The sequence below is a fragment of the Mustela lutreola genome, chromosome 3, assembly GCF_030435805.1.
Source record: "Mustela lutreola isolate mMusLut2 chromosome 3, mMusLut2.pri, whole genome shotgun sequence".
Taxonomy (NCBI): domain Eukaryota; kingdom Metazoa; phylum Chordata; class Mammalia; order Carnivora; family Mustelidae; genus Mustela; species Mustela lutreola.
Window position 1 is genome coordinate 59,322,792 of NC_081292.1, and position 18,353 is coordinate 59,341,144.

General features: G+C 38.1%; 1 long non-coding RNA gene across 1 annotated transcript in view; it reads right to left on the minus strand.

Moving 5' to 3' along the window:
• Window positions 1–901: 901 nt before the first annotated feature.
• LOC131826696 (uncharacterized) overlaps window positions 902–18,353 on the minus strand; it is a 28,495-nt gene continuing 11,043 nt past the window's right edge. Inside the window, exon 3 of the long non-coding RNA XR_009351708.1 lies at window positions 902–970. This is a non-coding gene — a long non-coding RNA (uncharacterized LOC131826696). The remainder of the gene's footprint in view (window positions 971–18,353) is intronic.

The following is an 18,353-nucleotide window of genomic DNA, read 5'->3' on the forward strand; positions in this document are numbered from 1 at the left end:
GGTTAAGCCTCTGCCTTCGGCTCAGGTCATAATCTCAGGGTCCTGGGTTGAGACCCGCATCAGGCTCTCTGCTCAGTGGGGAGCCTGCTTCCCTCTCTCTCTCTCTCTGTCAAATAAATAAATAAAATTGAAAAAAAAAAAAAAAGAAAGAAACGGTATTGGGCCAACTAGGTGTATATCTGAAGAAAAAAAGATTATATTGGTAATCTCAAATCATATTTCAAGAAGAATTCCTAAGAGATGAAATAATTAAATGTATAAAATGAAACCCTAAAAGTAACAAGAAAATATAGAATTATTTTATAAAATTTGAATATTAAAGGCCTTCCTAAGAATGAATCAAAAGCCAGAAATAAAAGCAAGTACAAATTAATGATCATTTTAATGCAGTTCCCAGACCTTGCCTTCACCAAATATTTTGTTTAACACACTAAATCAGTGGCTCCATGGATGAACTTCTACCTTGTAATTTACCACAATTGTAACTTTGCCTTAATCTTAACTCCAAGAACCTATTCTTTGACCAGTAGTTTCTCCAGTGCCCTTACTCCAATAATTCTTTGAACCCACAAGGTTTTACAAACTATCGATTCTACTACTTTTTCATTGATCCTCACCTCTCTAACATCTTTACTGTCCTTAATCACCTTAAAATCCAGGATCAGTTATTCTAGTTACTACCTTAAATATACCCTTAATTCCTTTACCCTCTCTTTCTTCACCATACTTTGAAAAAGCACATTTGTTAAGTATAGCTGTCTACTTATTGCACCAGGAAAGACAAACCTGGCTCTGGAAACCATAAAACCATGCTAAATGCTCTCATTTGGGTTCATGATCACTAACCTCCTATCAACCATTAATGCTCCCCAACAATGTGACTTACTCTATTCCATTTGTTCTTCTCTCTTCAAAATTCCAACATCATTCCCACTTCTGTTACTCTCAGGTGATGACTTTGTTTATAATTCTTTGAAAAGAAAAAACAAGTTTAGAGAAGAACTTACACTTCCATTTTTCTTAGCCCCTCCTCTCTCCCCATTATCATGGATAGCAACTAATACCATCTCCTAACTAGACCTCTAGATTGGATTCCATGATCTCTCCTCTCCTGTAGATTCTTGTGTCAGCAATTCTTTTTGACCAGCACCAGCATCAGTTTTCCCCTCCACGTAGAAAAAAGTATATTGAGTATATATATTAACATCCTTTTTTATCGCCTGCAACTTTTCTCTGTATAATTGATTCCTTGGAACTCTCTAGTCCCCTGCCTGTAAATAGAGGATGATAATACAACAGCATCATCAAATGTTTATCTCTAGAGCAGAATTCTCCCCTGAACGCCAAACCTTAATTTCCTATTTATCTTTTCTCTGTAGATATCCAATGGGCATCTCAATTTCAACATGTAGAAAACTGAGTTCCTCATCTTCTACCCTCTTTAAGATTGCTGGTCTATTATTCCAGTTACTTAAACCAATAAACTTGGAGTGATCCCTATTTCCTCTCTTTCCTCTGTAGCTGGAATCCAATTTTATAAGCACAGTCTGAAATACAGCATTTCTTCTCATTACTGACACTATTACCTCTCTGGTCTGATGACCACAGCATTAGCTGTCAGTTATTGCAGTAGGCTATTAACCAGTCATGGTTCTACCTTTACCCCTTCAGTATTTTCTTCACAATAGCCAAAGTGATTCTGTTAAATATCTCTTGCACTGTTGGTGGGAATGCAAGCTGCTGCAGCCACCGTGGAAAACAGTATGACTGTTCCTCAAAACATTAAATATAGAACTACCTTATGATCCAGCAATCACACTACCAGGTGTTTACCCGAAGAATATGAGGACAATAACTCAAAAGAATACATGTGCCCATATGTTTCTTGCAACATTATTTACAATATTATAATATGGAAGCAATCCAAATATTTCTTGATGATTTGATAAATGAGATGATACATGCGCACACACACACACACACACACACACACACAGATTGGAAAATTACTCAGCCATAAAAAGAATGAAATCTTGCTATTTGCAGACACATGGATGGAGCTAGAGAGTACTATCCTAAGTGAAATCCCAGTCAGAAAAAGACAAATGCCTTTTTCTTTTTTTAAGATTTTATTTATTTATCAGAGAGACAGAGGGAGAGAGAGTGAGCACAGGCAGACAGAATGGCAGGCAGAGGCATAGGAAGAAGCAGGCTCCCTGCTGAGCAAGGAGCCGGATGTGGGATTCGATCCCAGGACGCTGGGATCACGACCTGAGCTGAAGGCAGCTGCTTAACCAACTGAGCCACCCAGGCGTCCCGACAAATGCCTTTTGATGTCACTCTTATATGGAATTTAAGAAACTAACATATATAAATAAAGGAGAAAAAAGATACAAACAAAATACCGACTCTGTGGTTACTAGAGTGGAAGTGGATGGAGGGATGAGTGAAATAGATGATGGGGACTAAGAGTACACTTTTCTTGATGACCGCTGAGTAATATATAGAATCACTGAATCACTGAAAGGAGTCAAGATGGCGGAGAAGTAGCAAGCTGAGACTGCTTCAGCTAGCCGGAGATCAGCTAGATAGCTTATCTAAAGATTGCAAACACCTGAAAATCCATCGGCAGATCGAAGAGAAGAAGAACAGCAATTCTAGAAACAGAAAAACAACCACTTTCTGAAAGGTAGGACTGGCGGAGAAGTGAATCCAAAGCGACGGGAAGATAGACCCCGGGGGGAGGGGCCGGCTTCCGGCAAGCGGCGGAGCAACCGTGCACAAAATCAGGACTTTTAAAAGTCTGTTCCGCTGAGGGACATCACTCCAGAGGCTAAACCCGGGCGAAGCCCACGCGCGGTCAGCGTGGCCTCAGGTCCCGCAGGGTCACAGAAGGATCGGGGGTGTCTGAGTGTCGCAGAGCTTGCGGGTATTGGAACGGGAAAGCCGGCTACAGAGACAGAGCCGACAGTGAGCTCGCAGCTCGGTGTTACCTTGAACCGGTCGCAGGCTCGGTGAGCTCGGAGCGCGGCCGGAGGTCAGGCAGACGGGAGTAACTGGGCGCTGTTCTCTGAGGGCGCACTGAGGAGTGCGGCCCTGGGCTCTCGGCTCCTCCGGGCCGGAGACCAGGAGGCCGCCATTTGTATTCCCGTCCTCCGGAACTCTACGGAAAGCGCTCAGGGAACAAAAGCTCCTGAAAGCAAACCGGAGCGGATTACTCACCCCGGCCCCGGGTAAGGGCGATGTAATTCCGCCTGGGGCAAAGACACTTGAGAATCACTACACCAGACCCCTCCCCAAGAAGATCAACAAGAAATCCAGCCGAGACCAAGTTCACCTACCAAGGAGTGCGGTTTCAATACCAAGGAGAGCAGCAGAATTCCAGAGGAGGAGAAAGCCAAGCACGGAACTCATGGCTTTTTTCCTGTGATTTTTTTTAGTCTTGCAGTTAATTTAATTTTTTCTTTTTCATTTTTTTTTTTTTCTCGCCTTCGGGTAAAATTTTTTTTTAACTGTTACCTTTTTCTTTTTTAACGATTTTATACTAGTTTATCTAATATATATATTTTTTCTTTTTTACATTTTTCTTAGGTGTATTCTTTTTTTAAAAATTCTTTTCTTTTCTTTTTTTTTTTCTTTTCTTTTTTTTTTTTTTCTTTCTTCCTTTTTGAACCTCTTTTTATCCCCTTTCTCCCCACTCACGATTTTGGATCTCTTCTAATTTGGCTAAAGCATATTTTCCTGGGGTTGTTGCCACCCTTTTAGTATTTTACTTGCCCCTTCATTTACTCTTATCTGGACAAAATGACAAGACGTAAAAATTCAACACAAAAAAAAGAACAAGAGGCAGTACCAAAGGCTAGGGACCTAATCAATACAGACATCGGTAATATGTCAGATCTAGAGTTCAGAATGACAATTCTCAAGGTTCTAGCCGGGCTCGAAAAAGGCATGGAAGATATTAGAGAAACCCTCTCGAGAGATATAAAAGCCTTTTCTGGAGAAATAAAAGAACTAAAATCTAACCAAGTTGAAATCAAAAAAGCTATTAATGAGGTGCAATCAAAAATGGAGGCTCTAACTGCTAGGATAAATGAGGCAGAAGAAAGAATTAGTGATATAGAAGACCAAATGACAGAGAATAAAGAAGCTGAGCAAAAGAGGGACAAACAGCTACTGGACCACGAGGGGAGAATTCGAGAGATAAGTGACACCATAAGACGAAACAACATTAGAATAATTGGGATTCCAGAAGAAGAAGAAAGTGAGAGGGGAGCAGAAGGTATACTGGAGAGAATTATTGGGGAGAATTTCCCCAATATGGCAAAGGGAACGAGCATCAAAATTCAGGAGGTTCAGAGAATGCCCCTCAAAATCAATAAGAATAGGCCCACACCCTGTCACCTAATAGTAAAATTTACAAGTCTCAATGACAAAGAGAAAATCCTGAAAGCAGCCCGGGAAAAGAAGTCTGTAACATACAATGGTAAAAATATTAGATTGGCAGCTGACTTATCCACAGAGACCTGGCAGGCCAGAAAGAGCTGGCATGATATTTTCAGAGCACTAAACGAGAAAAACATGCAGCCAAGAATACTATATCCAGCTAGGCTATCATTGAAAATAGAAGGAGAGATTAAAAGCTTCCAGGACAAACAACAACTGAAAGAATTTGCAAATACCAAACCAGCTCTACAGGAAATATTGAAAGGGGTCCTCTAAGCAAAGAGAGAGCCTACAAGTGGTAGATCAGAAAGGAACAGAGACCATATACAGTAACAGTCACCTTACAGGCAATACAATGGCACTAAATTCATATCTCTCAATAGTTACCCTGAATGTGAATGGGCTAAATGCCCCTGTCAAAAGACACAGGGTATCAGAATGGATAAAAAAACAAAACCCATCTATATGTTGCCTCCAAGAAACACATTTTAAGCCCGAAGACACCTCCAGATTTAAAGTGAGGGGATGGAAAAGAATTTACCATGCTAATGGACATCAGAAGAAAGCAGGAGTGGCAATCCTTATATCAGATCAATTAGATTTTAAGCCAAAGACTATAATAAGAGATGAGGAAGGACACTATATCATACTCAAAGGGTCTGTCCAACAAGAAGATTTAACAATTTTAAATATCTATGCCCCCAATGTGGGAGCAGCCAACTATATAAACCAATTAATAACAAAATCAAAGAAACACATCAACAATAATACAATAATAGTAGGGGACTTTAACACTCCCCTCACTGAAATGGACAGGTCATCCAAGCAAAAGATCAGCAAGGAAATAAAGGCCTTAAACGACACACTGGACCAGATGGACATCACAGATATATTCAGAATATTTCATCCCAAAGCAACAGAATACACATTCTTCTCTAGTGCACATGGAACATTCTCCAGAATAGATCACATCCTCGGTCCTAAATCAGGACTCAACCAGTATCAAAAGATTGGGATCATTCCCTGCATATTTTCAGACCACAATGCTCTAAAGCTAGAACTCAACCACAAAAGGAAGTTTGGAAAGAACCCAAATACATGGAGACTAAACAGTATCCTTCTAAAGAATGAATGGGTCAACCGGGAAATTAAAGAAGAATTGAAAAAAATCATGGAAACAAATGATAATGAAAATACAACGGTTCAAAATCTGTGGGACACAACAAAGGCAGTCCTGAGAGGAAAATATATAGCGGTACAAGCCTTTCTCAAGAAACAAGAAAGGTCTCAGGTACACAACCTAACCCTACACCTAAAGGAGCTGGAGAAAGAACAAGAAAGAAACCCTAAGCCCAGCAGGAGAAGAGAAATCATAAAGATCAGAGCAGAAATCAATGAAATAGAAACCAAAAAAACAATAGAACAAATCAACGAAACTAGGAGCTGGTTCTTTGAAAGAATTAATAAAATTGATAAACCCCTGGCCCGACTTATCAAAAAGAAAAGAGAAAGGACCCAAATAAATAAAATCATGAATGAAAGAGGAGAGATCACAACTAACACCAAAGAAATACAAACTATTATAAGAACATACTATGAGCAACTCTACGGCAATAAATTTGACAATCTGGAAGAAATGGATGCATTCCTAGAAACATATAAACTACCACAACTGAGCCAGGAAGAAATAGAAAGCCTGAACAGACCCATAACCAGTAAGGAGATTGAAACAGTCATTAAAAATCTCCAAACAAACAAAAGCCCAGGGCCAGACGGCTTCCAGGGGGAATTCTACCAAACATTTAAAGAAGAACTAATTCCTATTCTCCTGAAACTGTTCCAAAAAATAGAAATGGAAGGAAAACATCCAAACTCATTTTATGAGGCCAGCATCACCTTGATCCCAAAACCAGACAAGGATCCCACCAAAAAAGAGAGCTATAGACCGATATCCTTGATGAACACAGATGCGAAAATACTCAACAAAATACTAGCCAATAGGATTCAACAGTACATTAAAAGGATTATTCACCACGACCAAGTGGGATTTATTCCAGGGCTGCAAGGTTGGTTCAACATCCGCAAATCAGTCAATGTGATACAACACATCAATAAAAGAAAGAACAAGAACCATATGATACTCTCAATAGATGCTGAAAAAGCATTTGACAAAGTACAACATCCCTTCCTGATCAAAACTCTTCAAAGTGTAGGGATAGAGGGCACATACCTCAATATCATCAAAGCCATCTATGAAAAACCCACTGCAAATATCATTCTCAATGGAGAAAAACTGAAAGCTTTTCCGCTAAGGTCAGGAACACGGCAGGGATGTCCATTATCACCACTGCTTTTCAACATCGTACTAGAGGTCCTAGCCTCAGCAATCAGACAACAAAAGGAAATTAAAGGCATCCAAATCGGCAAAGAAGAAGTCAAATTATCACTCTTCGCAGATGATATGATACTATATGTGGAAAACCCAAAAGACTCCACTCCAAAACTGCTAGAACTTATACAGGAATTCAGTAAAGTGTCAGGATATAAAATCAATGCACAGAAATCAGTTGCATTTCTCTACACCAACAGCAAGACAGAAGAAAGAGATATTAAGGAGTCAATCCCATTTACAATTGCATCCAAAACCATAAGATACCTAGGAATAAACCTAACCAAAGAGACACAGAATCTATACTCAGAAAACTATAAAGTACTCAGGAAAGAAATTGAGGAAGACACCAAGAAATGGAAAAATGTTCCATGCTCCTGGATTGGAAGAATAAATATTGTGAAAATGTCTATGCTACCTAAAGCAATCTACACATTTAATGCAATTCCTATCAAAGTACCATCCATCTTTTTCAAAGAAATGGAACAAATAATGCTAAAATTTATATGGAACCAGAAAAGACCTCGAATAGCCAAAGGGATATTGAAAAAGAAAGCCAACGTTGGTGGCATCACAATTCCGGACTTCAGGCTCTATTACAAAGCTGTCATCCTCAAGACAGCATGGTACTGGCACAAAAGCAGACACATAGATCAATGGAACAGAATAGAGAGCCCAGAAATAGACCCTCAAATCTATGGTCAACTAATCTTCGACAAAGCAGGAAAGAATGTCCAATGGAAAAAAGACAGCCTTTTCAATAAATGGTGCTGGGAAAATTGGACAGCCACATGCAGAAAAATGAAATTGGACCATTCCCTTACACCACACACAAAAATAGACTCAAAATGGATGAAGGACCTCAATGTACGAAAGAATCCATCAAAATCCTTGAGGAGAACACGGGCAGCAACCTCTTCGACCTCTGCCGCAGCAACATCTTCCTAGGAACAACGCAAAAGGCAAGGGAAGCAAGGGAAAAAATGAACTACTGGGATTTCATCAAGATCAAAAGCTTTTGCACAGCAAAGGAAACAGCCAACAAAACCAAAAGACAACTGACAGAATGGGAGAAGATATTTGCAAACGACATATCAGATAAAGGACTAGTGTCCAGAATCTATAAAGAACTTAGCAAACTCAACACCCAAAGAACAAATAATCCAATCAAGAAATGGGCAGAGGACATGAACAGACATTTCTGCAAAGAAGACATCCAGATGGCGAACAGACACATGAAAAAGTGCTCCATATCACTCGGCATCAGGGAAATACAAATCAAAACCACAATGAGATATCACCTCACACCAGTCAGAATGGCTAAAATCAACAAGTCAGGAAATGACAGATGCTGGCGAGGATGCGGAGAAAGGGGAACCCTCCTCCACTGTTGGTGGGAATGCAAGCTGGTGCAGCCACTCTGGAAAACAGCATGGAGGTTCCTCAAAATGTTGAAAATAGAACTGCCCTATGACCCAGCAATTGCACTATTGGGTATTTACCCTAAAGATACAAATGTAGTGATCCAAAGGGGCACATGCACCCGAATGTTTATAGCAGCAATGTCCACAATAGCCAAACTATGGAAAGAACCTAGATGCCCATCAACAGATGAATGGATCAAGAAGATGTGGTATATATACACAATGGAATACTATGCAGCCATCAAAAGAAATGAAATCTTGCCATTTGCAACAACATGGATGGAACTAGAGCGTATCATGCTTAGCGAAATAAGTCAAGCAGAGAAAGACAACTATCATATGATCTCCCTGATATGAGGAAGTGGTGATACAACATGGAGGCTTAAGTGGGTAGAAGAAGAATAAATGAAACAAGATGGGATTGGGAGGGAGACAAACCATAAGTGACTCTTAATCTCACAAAACAAACTGAGGGTTGCCGGGGGGAGGGGGTTTGGGAGAAGGGGGTGGGATTATGGACATTGGGGAGGGTATGTGATTTGGTGAGTGCTGTGAAGTGTGTAAACCTGGTGATTCACAGACCTGTACCCCTGGGGATAAAAATATATGTTTATAAAAAATAAAAAATTAAAAAAAAAAAAAAAAAAAGAATCACTGAATCACTATATCGTACACCTGAAACAAATATATCACTGTATGTTAACTCTACCTGAATTAAAATAAACAATAAAAAAATTTTTCTTTCAGTAAAAAAAATATAAAATATAATATTTTATAATATAAAATATAATATTTTATACGATAAAATATTACTCAGCCATAAAAAGAATGAAATCTTGCTATTTGCAGACACATGGATGGAACTAGAGAGTACTATCCTAAGTGAAATCCCAGTTCCATTCAAATCCTCTAGAGCTTTGGTTCCCAAATGGTATGCGAAGGTCAGGCCACTGTCCCATTCAAATCCTCTAGAGCTTTGGTTCCCAAATGGTATGCCAAGATACCCTAGGGCACCACAGTGAACTCAACAAGGATGTTCTGAGAAAAATTTTCAAGAGCAAAAGACAATGATACCTAATATCCTTGAAACACAAGGCCAGTTACTAACACTAGATAGTTGGCAGTTTCAATGTTAGATCGCATTACATTTCTTTTCATGACATGATTATCTTTGTAAAGCAGATTTCTAAAAATGCCAGCAGGTGCTGCAGCAAAAAGCAAGTACCACACAAAAGATTTTGTGGAATTAAATATGAGTTTGTCATTGTTCAATCTGATTCCAAAGTTTGAGAATTTGTGCTATGAAAAGTGGTACACATGCCCCATTCATTAATAATTGTGGTTAAGAATGAAATAAATTCTTTTCTTTCAATTTATGTGTATTTTTTAAACAGCTAATAAGTTGTTAGGACATAAATACTTATCAAGTTATTTGGTCATAACTCCTTAATAAATGAAACTGTTAGGCCTCCCTTTTGGCCTAGTAACATGATGAAAAAATTATATACAAAAGGCTACAATGGCCCCAATTTGAGAAATGATCTGTTGTGATTAAAGAACTGAAAAATACACACGTGCCTGAAGCATGGTGAGCATGGAGAACAATGATCCAAAACACCCTGGGGGGCAGACAGGGTCAATCATGCAGAACATCAAAGACCATACTGAGAAATTTAATTTTTAAATTTTTGAACTTATTTTAAGCAGATTAGCAAATGGACCTGATTTATAATTGTAACCGATCAACCCAATCCATGGGGAGTGTGTTAGGAAAAGGGTGAGAAGTGAAGAGCCTGACGGGCAATCATTTACTCCAGAGAACATGGAGGCTTGGACAAGTGAGTGACAATAAAGATGGAAGTATATGGAAACCAGGAGCACTTTGTAGGTGAAATTGATAGGACTTGCTGATGAAGAGAATGAAAGTAGTAAGGAAGGTGGAAACATCAGAGTGCTCTTAAATTTCTGACTTGAGCAGCCAGGTACCTATAACTAAAATGAAGAAAAGACCCAGTTTGGGAGAAAACACAGAAGCTTATGTTTAGATGTGTTAAAACTAAGATACTTAGAAAACAACCTACAGATGACCACTGGCAGGCATTTGGGTTTCAATATGGTATCAGTAGTCCTTTCCCTAAATACAACCTGAGATTATCCAACCCTCCTTCAGTCCTTCTTTTACTGAGTTTTTTTTTTTATCTGTAACCACTCAATACCCTTCACATATACGATGTCATCCAAACTCAACTCAAATACATCCTGCCAAAGCAGGCAGCACATTAGGGTTTCCATCTGCCACTGTGTACAAAATTTAGTTTTGCTATCGTAAAACCAGTTTTTAGTGTACTTAGATGAAAGCAAGGACAACCATATGTTTTTCAGTCTTCACACTGTTCCTTGAAAACAAACTTGCTTCACTTGGCTGTCGACAGCCTTCCTAGCCCCTTCCAATTTGTCCTCCCTCAAGGTTGCACATTATTCTAATTAAAATAGCTAATGCTGGGGTCCCATGGCAAACCCAGCAAACCTCCAGAGTGTAAAACCACTGCTCCTGACTTTAAATTTTACCACAGCCTGGATCCTCCTGATGTACTGATACAGCTTACCAAATCAAAGCACCATGGATTTGAGTAGTTTAAATTAAACTGAAATTTTCGCACTCCTCTGTTGTCACTGTATTTTAGACTATCTACCACGTTATGGTGCAGTTGTCTCTACTTTCACTCATTGGCCCACATATGGGCTTCCAACACACCTCATCCAATCTTGTTTTGTTGGTCAAAGTCTCCATTTCTTAGTACTGATTTATCCTCTTCCTCTCTGGAAACATCTATCTTTTGAAATCCAACTCCGTGATCACCTTATTCTCTCTTGAGATTGTTCTTATGGAACTCCACATCAGAAATGAATACTTCCTTCACATTGCCTTTAGTCATTTCCTGATGTTTTCTATACTGTAGCAGAATACATACGTATTTATGGATTTTTTTCCTTTTGCACTAGATCTTTCAATAATTTAATCTTTAGTTGCTGAATCAAACTACCAATAGTATCTAGACATTTGTATTGATTTCTACTTATGCCTGATTCTATTTGCACAAACAAATAAAGCATAGAAAGTGTTTTATTACTATTATAATTACTGAAATAGTGGTTTCTTGTAATTGTGATAATGAATTTAATGTTGATGTTCCTATTTCTACATTTGCTTAGTCTCTCTTCCAGAGCCACATTTTTCAGATGCGTATTTCTATTGGACAGTTTGGGAGGAGAAAAAACTTCCCCTGCTTTACTGAAACTATTCTATAGCAGAATGTACTTCCCATAACAAGAGCAATTTGATCTGTTATGGTGCATCATGTAGCAGTTCTCTTCTAAAAAATTCTTGAAGTCATGCCTCCTGTACCACACCAATTTGTTTCAGCCCACAATTGAGGTTTAATCTGAGAAATGTTATCTACTTATTTGCTATAATTTATTGCCTTATATGCCTCTTGCAATTACTAGTCATCCCTCTCAGAGCTATCATGTGTCTTTCTGCTTTTCCTCGGTGTATCAGACACATCAATATTTATAGACTTTTCCCTTTGCACTTGATCTTTTAATAATTTCATCTCTTTCGAATGAATCAATCCATCAGGTTCACTCATTTTTTTTGTCTGTTATTTGCACTTATACTATCAGCATTTTTATCACTGAAATGCTTGCTGACCAATTTACTAGAATTCTTCAAGGTGTGTTTTAATGTTGGCATACATTTTTAAATCATTCAAGTATAAAAGAAAACCTGTAATCCTACTTTTGTTTTGTTCTGTTTTCTCCTTAATCATTTCTGTGTCAAGTAAAAGCAGGAAGAATTAAATTTCCTTAAATGTCTCCTAATTTCTATTCCTTTTCCTTAAGAATATGTTAGTAGCTGTTTTAAGTCTGAATCTTAGAAATATTGATGATGAATATTAAATAATAGTTGATTGATAATTTCTATTTGGTAAACATTTCTTCCTTACACTGTGTTTTTTTAATCAGATTTCTTGCTTCAGTTCAATATTCTTTTAGTCAGCTGAAATAAAAGACTTTTATTCTGTTTAACTCTGCTTCTCCCAGGGTAGTAAAGCAAGCGCTCTTCAAATGAGAACAACTCAGTCAATATTTGTTGAATTAAGTCATTAGACATATTGAAGGAAAGGCTTACAGGCTTAAGTCTCTTAAATTAATATAAATATCTCTTCTCTGGTAGCTCTCCGGTCCCTAAATTGATCTGTTTTCCCAGTTTTCTGTTATAGCTCCACATAGAACACACAATCAATTTAAAACAAATGGCATAGCCCAGCTGGGAAATTCTCGACAAAAAATTAACTCTAGGCAAACAAAACTCAAGGAGTCACTATATGTAGTGAAAATTATTTTCCTAGATCTTCTAGATCTTAATGTGATAAAGTCGTATGTTTAAAGTATAATTTAACTAAAAGTCCCTTTTTAAACATCTGTTCTCCCCATTCTGCCTTATAGGAAAGAAAACGGTCAAGTTTTGATGTGTATTCTCAGACTTGGTGATACTATGATTTCATGTATTTTTTTATTGTTCATTTGCTGGAATAATGAGAGGAAAATTTTCCTTGGGATGAAATGATTTCTGCTGGAACAGAACTATTTTTCTTATTCAAATCTTTTAGTACTTTGTGAGATTTAAAAAGCAATAAAATATCTGCACCTGCATTTTTGTAGGACTAAGTAACATGAGGAAAACTGAACTCTGTTCATGGGGGTCAAATGGGAAAAATCCATTTGACACCATTAGCCTTTGGGTCCCAAGTGAGCACATAAAATACATTGCACTTCCCTATCTGAAAACATAACCCGAATCTATGTAAAACAATGCCAAACATGTGGAATATGAACAGCCCAACCAATTAGTCACCTAACAGTATGTATGATGCCAAACATCTGGATATTTGGAAACTTCCAAATGAATGAGCGAATTTTTCATTTTTCTTCCGATTTTTTTGGCAGCATACAAACACAGCCAAATGTGGCACTTTGATTGTGGTATTATTTTCAGACAGCAGGTTCCAAAATATCTTAAAAGTCCTAGCCCTGCAATATCCAAAGAAGATCCATTTAGAATGCAGTCTTTCATGATTCATTTTGATAAGGGATTTATATTAAGCACTTATAATGGCAAAAATCAAGCTCATTAGATGAAATTGTATATTCATTCAAATGATTTTATAGAACAGAGAATTAATGTTCTGCTTAGCAGGGAAAATGTCTATATTGAGATAATCTGTCTTACACTTCCTATAGACCCCATTTTCACCTCATCATGTATTGTGCCCAACCTCTAATCCTTCCCCTGCTGTCTGAGAGATTTCCCCAGAAGAGATGTGAGACAGGAAAATCCTTTGTGGCTGGGAGCAGAAAAATGAAAAAGGTAAGGGTCTAATGCTCAGAGGCCACGATGGGACAGAGCTTTGGCAACAGCCTGAGACGGAACAACTGACATCCAAGTGCTGACAGGAAGTCTACAAGGATGGAGAATCCCCTCCCCCAATAAAGACAACAGGGAAAGCTACTAGGAATTTGGACAAATGCCAAAGAAGAGGAGAGAGATTAGGGACTGTGACTGGCAATGCCAAAACTGCTTCCCTGATTCTCTTCCTTTTTCCCTCCTCTTCTTTCTTTCCTCCTCCCCCTCCCCCCATCATTGCCACAGGGGCCTCCCCATCCTCCTTTGCCCCTTCTCCTTCCCCTTGGTCCTCCCCCTTTCTCCCTCCTCTATCCCTTCTCTCCACCCCTCCTCTTCCGCCCTTCTCCTCCCCAACCCTGTCTTCTCCCTTCTCCTCCACCTGCTGCTCCTTTCTCTCCATTTCTACCCCCTCCTCTGTATATTCATACCCCCAGACTTAAAACTGCAATCCACAGCTCCACAAATAGAACCTTTACATATGACCCTAACTCTCTTTCTAACCACTACTCTGGCTTTTTTTTCTTTCCTGGCTAATTCACCAAAACTCTCGGGCTGCTATAAGCATTATATTGCCTACCCACCAGATACTCCTTTATTTTCTACAGACCAGCTTCTGTTCCTGTTGCTGAGGGTTAAAGCTTTAGTAAGCTAATGAAGCTTTGCTTAGGGTCTCTCACTAAATGGGCCTACTGCCCAAGGCCCTGGGAATGGTCCTAGCAATATGTTCACATAGACATATGTTGTGGTAAAATTCTTAAAATGACAATGTTGAAGGACCAGAGGTTATATCACAGTATCATACTTGACATATGAAATATGTTGATTTGGTAGAGAATCAAGATTTGAAAAATACAGAGCCAGGAGCTTGTCTGTGGAAAGTAAAAATGGAAGACTTGATTCTCATTGATGCTTAGTCGAATAAATATTCTCTCTTATCAAAAAGTACTTGATCGGGCACCTGGGTGGCTCAGTGGGTTAAGCCTCTGCCTTCCAGCTCAGGTCATGGTCTCAGGGTCCTGGGATCAAGGCCCGCATCAGGCTCTCTGCTCAGCAGGGAGCCTGCTTCCCTCTCTCTCTCTCTCTCTCTCTGCCTGCCTCTCTGCCTACTTGTGATCTCTCTCTCTCTCTCTCTCTCTGTCAAATAAATAAATAAGATCTTAAAAAAAAAGTACTTGATCAACACAAGATATACAATTACAAATACACTTTGTTTTTCCTTCTTAATGGAGACTATAATGAATTAAAGTAGTTTGAATTCCCATTTATAGCGTGCACATCTTTGCAGGGCTACAAATAGCTAATATGCGTGTGTATCTAAAGTCCCCTCTTGTTATAAAGACACCAGTCATATTGTATTTAGGGCACCCATAGCCAGTAACACTTCATCTATACCTACTTATATTAGCAAAGACCCTATCTCTAAATAAGATAATATTCATAGGTTCTAGGTAGATGTTGAGTTTGGGTAGGGGTGAGGCTACTCAGTCCAGTATATACCTCTGCAAATGGTAGCTTACAATTTAAAAACTAGTCTTTGAAATGTTCCAATATCCTGTTAAACACAAATCAAATTCAATCCATCAAACTATGTTCTCCTTTCCATCCACCATATAAAACAGCTCCTGGTGTAGTGGATGGACCTTGTACTTCTTCCTCACTTTGACCCCATCTATCCCAACATGTCAGATCAAACCAGGGAATTTATTCTATCCTACTAAGAAAGTATATCCATGTAATTGTGTCATGGAACCAATCACCATAAACACTGATCTCAGTTTGCATGTACCATTTATAATGGCCTTGCAAAGTTAGATTGAATGCTGTGGTCTTAGAGTGATTTGGTCATGCTCATTTACTCTTAGCTTAAAACTGGTATCTCAGTATTATAAAAGTTTCCATTGCAGACTACAATGCTAAAGTATAGTTCGTTATTTGAATTTACCATGTCAGTAAAAAATTTACAATGAGTTAATAGAATTATTTAAGAAAAATAGAAGTACACAATGTCAGTATTATGTTTATGATAACCCTGGAAAACTGCAGGGATAGCTCCAACTCTGTTTTAAAGGTGAGGACAGCAGCACACTTAAAAACAGTGAATAGTTATTCTTTAAAAAATCAAAATGGTTGCTATCATTTGAAGAAGAAATTGCCATAATTACAATAAGTAGTACACTACTTCTAAAGACTACAAAGGATTTTACAGATACTCTGATGGTAATCATTATTATGTTTGGAAAAACAAATATTAAGCAACTGATAACTTAAGACTTTTTTTCTGATCACTGAGTTATAGTGCCTTGTAGCTAAAACACTATTCAGAATCTAAGTGAAACTGAGTAGTTGTGGTCATTCTCTAAACATTTTTGTCAATTGCCAAGTAGCCGTAAATTTCTACCACGTTGACTCTGGAAAATGTAGAAAATGGAGATCTTTATAAAATAATTAAAATGCTCTTTATCTTTTTAAAAAGTTGTTTAATGTGCATTTATATATTTTCCTGTTTCTATCAAACAGAATATTATAACTGTTCCTTGATTTTTACATCTGCTGAAATCTATGTTTATTCTGCCTGGCTGAATTATATGATGTGATAAATTGCTTGAAACACTATGATAGCATTCTGAAATCATGTTTTTCCTTCTCTCTACACAAACAGGGAGAGAGAATTTTAAAAAAAAAAAAAAAAACTGGAATTATCCAAAGCTGCATGGCTGAATATTAGTCCAAAATTTAAAATACTCTGGCCTTTAATTTTGTGACTAAATAGGTGTCCTTCATAAAACATTCAGTATCCAAGCAGCAATATCCCAAGCAATTACACAGAGTTACAGGGCCATTCATTGCTCACAATATTAGAAATGGGCTATTTGCACAGGTAATTAAAATGGATTGTGGGCTCATCAAAGGTTATTTTGAAATGGTCTGCGGAAAGGGCACAGTTTTCTGTCACTCACTTAGAAATTATTCTCTCAGACCCTTGCCAGTTGATTTTTTTAAAGGCAATTCAAGAGCCAGAAAGAAATCTTGAATATAGTTTTCAGACATAAAGAAGAATTACAGCATAGATTTACAATGAACAAATTGTCCTGGGCTCCCAAATTATGCTATTTGTAGATTGAACACAGAAGCAGGGGGTAGCCATATGGCACAAGCCACCCTTCTCCAATACAAAAAGTTATTAAATCCCCTGGAGTTGGCTAAAGGAAACCATAATCATTTTAAAATGGGAAAAAGCCACAAATTTCCTCTCCCTCTCCTTACAGACCATTTTCTTATCCTAAGTTACATATTTTCAACTTCATCACACATCAGAACATTAGGTCAAACCCCTACCCTAAGCATATTAAAATTCTTTCCTATTCCTGAACCTGCAGCACAAACAAGACTACTATTTCACTATCATGATCATTTCATACTTGCCTCATGGTGTTTCTATCGGTTGTTTTTTAGTGTCAATTAAAAAAAAACCAAACTCATTTTATGAAGCCAGCATCACCTTGATCCCAAAACCAGACAAGGATCCCACCAAAAAAGAGAGCTATAGACCGATATCCTTGATGAACACAGATGCGAAAATACTCAACAAAATACTAGCCAATAGGATTCAACAGTACATTAAAAAGATTATTCACCACGACCAAGTGGGATTTATTCCAGGGCTGCAAGGTTGGTTCAACATCCGCAAATCAGTCAATGTGATACAACACATCAATAAAAGAAAGAACAAGAACCATATGATACTCTCAATAGATGCTGAAAAAGCATTTGACAAAGTACAACATCCCTTCCTGATCAAAACTCTTCAAAGTGTAGGGATAGAGGGCACATACCTCAATATCATCAAAGCCATCTATGAAAAACCCACCGCAAATATCATTCTCAATGGAGAAAAACTGAAAGCTTTTCCGCTAAGGTCAGGAACACGGCAGGGATGTCCATTATCACCACTGCTATTCAACATCATACTAGAGGTCCTAGCCTCAGCAATCAGACAACAAAAGGAAATTAAAGGCATCCAAATCGGCAAAGAAGAAGTCAAATTATCACTCTTCGCAGATGATATGATACTATATGTGGAAAACCCAAAAGACTCCACTCCAAAACTGCTAGAACTTATACAGGAATTCAGTAAAGTGTCAGGATATAAAATCAATGCACAGAAATCAGTTGCATTTCTCTACACCAACAGCAAGACAGAAGAAAGAGATATTAAGGAGTCAATCCCATTTACAATTGCATCCAAAACCATAAGATACCTAGGAATAAACCTAACCAAAGAGACACAGAATCTATACTCAGAAAACTATAAAGTACTCAGGAAAGAAATTGAGGAAGACACCAAGAAATGGAAAAATGTTCCATGCTCCTGGATTGGAAGAATAAATATTGTGAAAATGTCTATGCTACCTAAAGCAATCTACACATTTAATGCAATTCCTATCAAAGTACCATCCATCTTTTTCAAAGAAATGGAACAAATAATGCTAAAATTTATATGGAACCAGAAAAGACCTCGAATAGCCAAAGGGATATTGAAAAAGAAAGCCAACGTTGGTGGCATCACAATTCCGGACTTCAGGCTCTATTACAAAGCTGTCATCCTCAAGACAGCATGGTACTGGCA